At 43.3% G+C, this 8,854-nt stretch overlaps 1 pseudogene; it reads right to left on the bottom strand.

Annotated features, from left to right (window-relative positions):
• Window positions 1-1,376: 1,376 nt before the first annotated feature.
• On the bottom strand, window positions 1,377-3,505 carry LOC130114500 (uncharacterized; annotated as a pseudogene).
• Between the last annotated feature and the right edge of the window lie 5,349 nt (window positions 3,506-8,854).

The raw sequence follows: 8,854 nt of genomic DNA, 5'->3' as shown, positions 1-8,854 counted from the left end.
TGGCAGTTTGTACCAGAAGAGTGTGGAGACTGAAGTAACATGGGCACAGTTAGTTAAGCTAGACAAAGCTAAACTTGGACAACTGATGGAATATTTGGACCTGGATGCTCCGGAGGAGATAAGGAAGCCGGAACTTGTGCAAGCTATATTGTTGGACTGTAATAATGAAGAAAGGAGGAAAGACACGGGGGACAGGGAGTTGGAGGTGTAGGAGAGAGGAAAACAGGGTATTTGAGTGGGAAAAGATGGCACAGGAGCAAGAGAAGCTTGCTGTTGAGAAAGCTATGCTTGCTCTAACTCGCAAAGATCAAGAAGCATGAAATCGCTTTGATGTAAATAAATGTTTTTCCTTGGTGCCAATATTCGACCCTGGGAAGGTTCAATCCTTTTTTTGACATGTTTGAAAAGGTTGCCCCAAGTCACTGGGTGATGTTTATACAGGGCTGTTCACAGGAGAGTCTCAGGAGGCTTATGTCGCTCTAGACCTGAGTGACTGCGATGACTATGATCAGGTCTGACAGGCAGTCTTGAGGGTGTACGAGTTGGTGCCAGAAGCCTATAGACATCAGTTTAGGACTGAAATGCTAAAACTGGATCAGATTTATGTTGATTTTGCACAGCAACAGGAAGCCGCTGTTGATAAGTAGCTGAGGGTGAGTAAAGTGTATGACTTAAAGAAGTTGGGTGAGGTAATGGTGTTGGAGCAGTTTAAGCAGAGCCTGCCGAAGGTCATACAGGTGCACTTGAATGAGCAGGGGGTTTCAACCATATCTAAGGCTGTGAAGGCAGCTTACAATTTATTATGTTCTTCTTCATAAAGATTATTCACATGATAAGCCTGGTGGTCAGGCTAGGAGGCCAGGGGATGTGGAGAAGCACCGGTATGATAGAAGTGGTGGTGGTTGGTGCCTCCCTGTGAATGCAGGTGATAGAAACGGTGTTGGATGGTGTCCCCCTGCGAATTCTCATCATGGTGGGTAGCCGCAGGTGCCTTCCCCCTTCCAAGGAGATACCGTCACAACAACCACAGACACACTTGGCTGAAAGTCACCAGTTAACACAGTCACTAGTCAAAACGAAACATGTCCAAGAAATGTCTTCATGCATGCTCAATAATCCAGGTAAGGAAATCACAGAAAGTTGAATCAGTTCATCTGGACACAATGTCTACTGAGAGAAATTGTGCATCAGTCATCTAAATGACCTCTTTAGTCTCAAATAACTGCAGGTATCCCCACCCTTATAAATAATACAGTGGCATAACGACCAAAATCAGTGATCAGTCTCATATGTAAATTGCTGTCACCATTAACTACAGTTACAATGACAATGTATACTATTCACAGAGAATTTGGAAATAGTTGCAATCACAGCATTTAAGATGGCGACAGATGCAGTCTGAGGCCCCCTGCTCGTTTCAGGGATGGTCGTTCCCTCTTCACATACATTGCTTCTTTGACTTCCCGTTCAAACCAGTATTCCTCCTTATCAAGGATGTGTAGATCCTAATCCTTAAAAGAGTGGCCACTGGCTTGTAGATGGGTGTAGACCAGGGGTGGGCAATCTTGTCCAGAAAGGGCCAGTGTGGGTGAAGGTTTTTGTTCCAACCAAGCAGTTACACACCTGATCCCACTAATCAACCAGCAGAGTCTTTGCTGAGGAATATGATTAGGAGACACAGATGTGTAATGCTTGGTTCTAACAAAAAACCTGCACCCACACCGGCCCTTTCTGGATAAGATTGCCCAACCCTGGTGTAGACTGTGGAGTCCTGGCCTGAAGCATTAAGCTCTTCTGTGTTGTGCCATCCTCTTGGCCAGTGTCTGTTTAGTTTCCCTGAAGTACAAGTCAACGCAACCTTCGTGGCACTTAACAGTATACATTATATTGACTCAATTCTTGGGGTAGACCAACTTCTGGCAAAGCGTATTTTGGGGTTTGAAAGCATCTGAGATGTAGTGTTTGGAAAATACGTGTCTCAACTATTCTGAAACTTCTGCCACATATGGAATCACCACTGATTTATGTTTAAGCAGCTGTTGTTTTTCTCCTCTCTTTGATTGACTGGTGCACTGTTTGGTTGTCTTCCTGGCATTGAAAAGTGCCCAGTTAGGATAATCACACTTAAGCAGGGTCTGTTTAATGTGGGATTTCTCCCCTTCCCCAGCCGCTGTGCCAGTGGGGACATTGTCAGCTCGGTGGTACAGTGTCCTGATGTCTCCTAATTTGTGTTCCAGTGGATGATGAGAGTCAAACCTTATGTAATGATCAGTATGTGTTGGTTTACGGTAAACATCACCATGCAAATGTTTCCCATCACCAATTGCATCTTCACAGTCTAAGAAGGTTAATTTGTCATTTTTCACATCCTCCCTGGTGAACCTGGTGTGGTTTTCCACAAAGTTAATGTTGTTGGTGAAATGTGGTACGTCCTGACATTTAATTTTAACCCAGGTGTCATCTACAAATCTGAACCACAGGCTAGGTGGTTTCCCTGGATAGGATATCAGAACCCTCTTTCCATATACAAGTTGGCCACTATAGGTGAAACTAGGGAACCCATAGCACACCCTCACTTCTGCCTATAGTACTACCCCCTGTATGTGAAGTACGTGGATTGAAGACATAGCTTCAGGAGTAGACGCACTTGGTCAGTGTTAAGGGTGGTCCTATTGCTAAGGGTGGGGTCGTTATGTAATTTCATATGGACTACCTCCACTGCTTCATCAACAGGAATGCATGTGAAAAGAGACATAACATTATAAGAAACCATTGTTTCATCCCCTTCTATAATGATGTCCCTCCACTTCATCCACAAATCCATAGTGTTCTGAATGTGATAGTCATTACTGCCTACCAACGGGTTAATGCCAGAAACCTAAACATGTTATAGGTCACCGAGTTAATCATACAAACAATAGGTCATAATGGCACATTCTGTTTATGTATCTTAGGTAAACCATACAGACCAGGTGTAGCTTCCACTGGGTATAATCTAGGTACAAAATTCTGTCAATAGCATTGTCCCATTCTAACAGCTTCAGACAATCTATCGCCTTTTTCTTGTAATCACTGCCTGGATCTCATTTCAAGGGCTGATAAGTATTACGTTGTTAAGTAACATCATAACTTTCTCATGATAGTCTGTCTGGTTTAATATAACAGTGACTCTACCTTTGTCGGCCGGAAGGATGATGATGTTATTGTACTTACTGAGAGTCGTGAGTGCATTAATTTCATCTCTGCTGATGTTGGATGGTGGTGTCTTCACATTGCTAAAGAAGGCTGAAACTTTCTTCTGCTGTTGCTTCGCTTCCATGTCCATGATGTTGTTTTTACGGATCGCCGATTCCGTGGCTGCGATCATTTCCACTAGCGGGATTTGCCTTGGCGTGACAGCAAAATTCAGCCCCTTAGCAAGAATGTCGTTCTCCGCCTGGGTGAGTTGTCTGTCGGACAGATTCTTCACCCATTTGTCCACATCGTTGTTGTGTCTGGCGTCCATCTCTGTCTGCCGTTGAGGGCACCGTCTGTTATCTGCCGATGTCTCTGGTGTGCAGCAAGTAGGTCAAACTTATTTTGCTGCCTGGTTTTCAACTTTCTTTGTCCTAGATGAGCCTTCTCTGTGAGCTCAATCACACACTAGAAAGTGTTCTCATCTAGACACAACATGATCTGCTCCTCTTTTGCTTTCAAAAGCGTCAATGGTAAAATTAGTTTGTCTCACCCATTTGTTCAACAGCCCCTCTATGCCTTCTGGAGGATATTATTAGGTCAGTGGCCCTTGACTAAATATTTTATTTGCAGGCTCTTAGGTGTAATCCTACTCTGTCTGCACCTTAGGCTGAATCTCAGGTGGTTCCTGTAGTCTGCCATCTTACACACCACTTGCTCGTACTCACGTACCATGTACCACGTACCACATACCACATACCTCATACCAATATTTTGTTGAATTATTCCACTATCTCTTGTTCCTGGTCTGCACAGCCCAGGAGGCAGATGCTGGGATGTAGTGAATGGCCGGCACATTGTCCAGGGACAGAATATCACAGCGCTCATCAGTTTTCTAGTCCACTTTGGTGAAGTCTAGGAAGACAGAAATGGGGCGTTTTACCTGGAGGGGCTCCAGCTATGCCACTTTCACAAGATTTCACACTTTGTCTATTTTGGGAACAATGAAGAAGGGATTATTAACTGTGGCCAACTTGTAGGCTCCCTGCAGTAGTTTATCATCATTGGGCGGCGAGTCTGATAGTGACAGGTGAAGGATGATGACATCAGCTGCTGCCTTGACAACGGCCAAGAATTTTCAGTGCTGACAGTGATGATCTGGCACCGACTGGGGAGTTGCACATCACCTGCAAAGAGGAGGAGAGCCAGTCATTATTAGCATTGATCATCAGATCGTCCTCTTCAGATGAATTAGGATTAGGTGAGGAAGTGGAGACAGGGGCAGAGAGAGCCTGCTCATCAGAGTCATGGCTACACTCTGCCTTGCTGTTCTCCAGCCAAAGATCACAGAATGAGTCAGCCAGTGCGGTCTTTGCTTCAGCAAGGGGAGGGTGCGACTGGCAGTGGAGACACGCTGGGCAATCCTGTAATCTAGCAGTGGCATGATTGGAAGCCAGGCAGGTCAAACATGCAGGGTGGGGTTTCACCAGCGCCAGGAGTCCAGGGCAGGAAGGGTGCTGCATGGCAGTATTGGTGAAGAATGAAGTCTTCCTTTACCACAAAGGTTGTCTCAAAATGCTCTTTTATTAACTCTGAAAAGAGCTGTGTACAGCAGGTAGGCACTGAAGAAACGTTTATGAAGAGTACAGGTTCACAGCTCCATTATAGGGTCATTGAACTGGAATATTTTCTGCAATGGCTCCTCCCGGATTGGCTGATTTCAGTGTGCAAAAACCATAATATGAGTGGACTCTATCCAGCTCATTAGGGCGCCATAGGTTAAAGCCTGTGTGTAATAGAACTAGCAAAAAAAAAAAATCTTTGCAATTGATTATAGAACTCAAGGTTGCAGCAGTAGGTTGAACTTGCTGATCACATTAGAGCATACAGTTTGCTTGCGAGCAGAGCAGTTCTGTGACAAGAGACTTAAACTCTTGAGGATTCAGTACACATCAGTATGACAAATGTAAGATGCTGTGAAAATGTTAGTTGGAACCCAATTATTCACAAGCAGATCTTGCACCATTTTGAATCTACTTTGTCCTTGGCCTTTCAAAAACCTCACAGTTTCATTCCTGGCTTCTTTTCACTGAGAGTAAACAATTTCTCAATGACTGTTGCTTAACCTCTGAGGCACATAATTCCTGTTTTCATATTACATTCTCATAGAATTTGTTCTCTTGCCTGAGAGTTACCTGGTAAACGAGAAGAAAAGACAAAAAATAATGTTATACTACTGCAATTAAATGCATTGTAACACCAACAACAGTGAGAAATAACTTTTAATTCTCTTTAGTTAAAATGGCTTGAGTAAAGAGTGTGAAATCTTATAGTTTAGTGCAGTAAAGAGATCCCTGTGGTTTTTCACACAATTTTTGTCCTGCTCCTTTCCTCACTTTCTCATCATGTCTCTTTCTCTCTCTCTCTTACACTCCCTCTCTCTCTTCCTATCTCATTTCTCTTGGCTTGTCTTGCCAATCATGTGCAAAAATTATGCAGATTTCGTTCTTCAAGAGCATACTGCATCCATCTTCCTCCTGTCTTCCCTTTATTCTTCCCCATTTTCCTCCGTCCATACCCTGAAAGCTGTATTCATACCATTCAATACTTACCATTTGTTCCCCTCTCTCTCTCTCTCTCTCTCTCTCTCTCTCTCTCTCTCTCTCTCTCTCTCTCTCTCTCTCTCTCTCTCTCTCTCTCCCCCCCCCTCCCTCCCTCCCTCCCATTAAAGTGTGACCTGACGGGAGCAAGACATGTAAGGTTGAAGGTTGTGTGTGTGTTTGTCTTTATGTGGATGGTTGTGTTGGACTGGACGAGATCAGGCACATGGAAGTGTGTGTGGGTTCACATGCCCCTGTGTGTGTGTGTGTGTGTGTGTGTGTGTGTGTGTGTGTGTGTGTGTGTGTGTGTGTGTGTGTGTGTGTGTGTGTGTGTGTGTGTGTGTGTGTGTGTCTGTTTGTGTTTGTGTGTTTCTGTGTGTTTAGAGGACAAAAGATGGGTAAAATGATGCATAGAGATGTGGCTGTTGTATAATAGGCTAACATTAACTTTCCTCTTCAAACCTACAACCTTGAACTGAACTGAGTAAGAGTTATTTGAGCAGACCTTGTCTCTGCCTAACATAAGACATTTGCTGAAAGGCCTGTGTGTCTGCATGTGTATATATCTAGGTATATGTGCGGCTGTGTCTGTTACCAGATATAGGCATGTGTGAAGATATCTCCAACACAATACAAAAGTGAGTTTCTGTGTGTGTGCTTGCATGTTTATGCCTGTACTTGAGTGTGTTTGTGTTGTTCACACCTTAAAACTAACGTTTAAAGTTACCTTGACTGTAGTTAGTGCAAGCTGATAGTTGATCTTCTACTGACTGCTCACCATTCATGGTCCATGAGTTTCGAGACTTTTTCTGCAATAAGATTGATGAGATCATGAACAAAATTAGTTCAACTCCAGCTACTCCTGCAGATCCTCTTACCAAATTCATATCTTTACAATGAGTCACTGATATTCCCTGTTATTACAGCTTTTGAGACTATCTCTCTTGATACTTGGACTAAGCTCGTGTCAGCTTCTAAACCAAATACTTGCCTACTTGACCCTTTATCAGCAACACTTTTTAAAGACATCTGGCCTTTCCTGAGACCTACAATGCTAGACATTGTTAATATATCACTTACTACTGGCATTGTTCCCAGCGGTTTTAAGACAGCTGAGGTTAAACCTCTACGTTAAAAAAAAACACACCTCGATCCAGGGTCTCTTAATAACTATTGACCAGTCTCTAATTCTCCATTATTTTCTAAAGTACTAGTAGTAGTACTAGTACTATTACTGTGTATCAACAACTTTCGACCCATATAGAAGAAAATTATCTATATGGACCTTTTAAATCAGCTTTCAGGGCCTGTCACTCCACTGAAACTGCTCTGATCAGACTGTGGTGAACGATCTTCTACTAGCTATGGACTTTGATTCCACTTCTGTGCTTCTACTACTGGACCTAAGGGCAGCCTTTTACACCACTGATCACTGTATACTATTAGATAGAATAAATTGTAATTTTGGTGTTTCTGGCTTAACTCTCTTTTGGCTTAGGTCCTGCTGATCTGGAAAAACACATTGTGTCTGCTATAATAATATTACATCAAAATTCTCTGACGTTAAATATGGTGTACCTCAGAGCTCAGTTCTTGGCTGTCTCCCTTTTTCTCTTTCTATTTCACCTCTTAGCCAAATTATATGCAGTCATGGAATAAATTTCCAATGCTATGCTGATGATACTCAGCTGTATGTGCCTATAAGGGCTGATGATCATACTCAAATGACTAATTTAGAGGCCTGGTTGGTTGCTGTGAAAATGAATGTCACTAAATTTTCTGCTTTTAAATAAATAAAAATTATACATAAACCAATGTAGTGAATTCGGCGGGCCAGCCGGGAACTGCTGCAGCCAGGACGCAAACCCAGATCTCCCGCACCATGGACGACTACACTAACCAGTCAACTAATGGTCCAACCCATTAGCCAAGGGCTAGCAAGTCTACTTATCCATACATGTTACACTACCCACCTCCTTCGGGAAGCGCGTCCCCATGCTTCAGCATACATGCTCCTTCACAAACTCTACGCGCATGCGCTTCCGACGGTGTCATGGTCTCACCATACCACTTCTGATAAAAATGTAGCGAATTTTGGGGGCAGCTGGGAATGTTATTATTTAATTGGGAGTGACGAAGAAGGGCAGGATTAGGAACGATTAATTAGAGGGACAGCTCAGGTTTGACGGTTTGGAGACAAAGCAAGAGAGGCAAGATTGAGATGGTTTGGACATGTGTGGAGGAGAGATGCTGTGTATATTGGGAGAAGGACGCTGAATATGGAGCTGCCAGGGAAGAGTAAAAGAGACAGGCCAAAGAGGAGGTTTATGGATGTGGTGAGGGAGGACATGCAGGTGGCTAGTGTGACAGAGGAAGATGCAGTGGACAGGAAGAAATGGAAAGGATGATCCGCTGTGGCGACCCCTAATAGGAGTAGCTGAAAGTAGTAGTAGTAATAAATTTGGATAAAACTGAGATGCTCATCATTGGCCCTGCAAGACACAGAAACCAATTTGATCAAGTAACAATAACAATCGACAACTCTGATTTCACAAAGTGCAGCAGCCAAAAATCTTGGAGTTACATTTGATCCCAACCTTTCCTTCGATAAGCACATTAAAGAAATCGCCAAGACTGCCTTTTTTCACTTACATAAACATAGACAAAATTTGGTCTTTCCTGTCCATGGCTGATGCAGAGATTCGAATACATGCATTTGTTTCATCCAAACTTCATTACTGTTATGTTCTGTTTTCAGGTCTGCACTCTGCCTTGCTGTTCTCTTTTGATGTCATCTCCTTTCTCTTCTTCTGTGTGTGAATGATGTAATGTGAGTCTCCCTTGTGTGCATGTGCAGTCTGTCATCCTCCCAGGTCTCCATGGGAATGGTGGATGCCACCTAGACATTGCTTGGCATCCCCCTCATCACATTTTTTATGTATCTTATAAATCCCTATACTTTTTTTTATCCTGTTTCAAATGCTATATCCTTCTCTCACTCAGACGTGTGACTAATGTTTTTTTTTTGTCTACATGGTGATACTGGTCACGTGGTTTGGGTCCTGCTGTTCTGGTGGCGT

Source organism: Lampris incognitus, chromosome 6 (genome assembly GCF_029633865.1).
Source record: "Lampris incognitus isolate fLamInc1 chromosome 6, fLamInc1.hap2, whole genome shotgun sequence".
In the NCBI taxonomy this organism is placed as follows: domain Eukaryota; kingdom Metazoa; phylum Chordata; class Actinopteri; order Lampriformes; family Lampridae; genus Lampris; species Lampris incognitus.
This window is presented reverse-complemented; position numbering and strand designations above follow the sequence as displayed.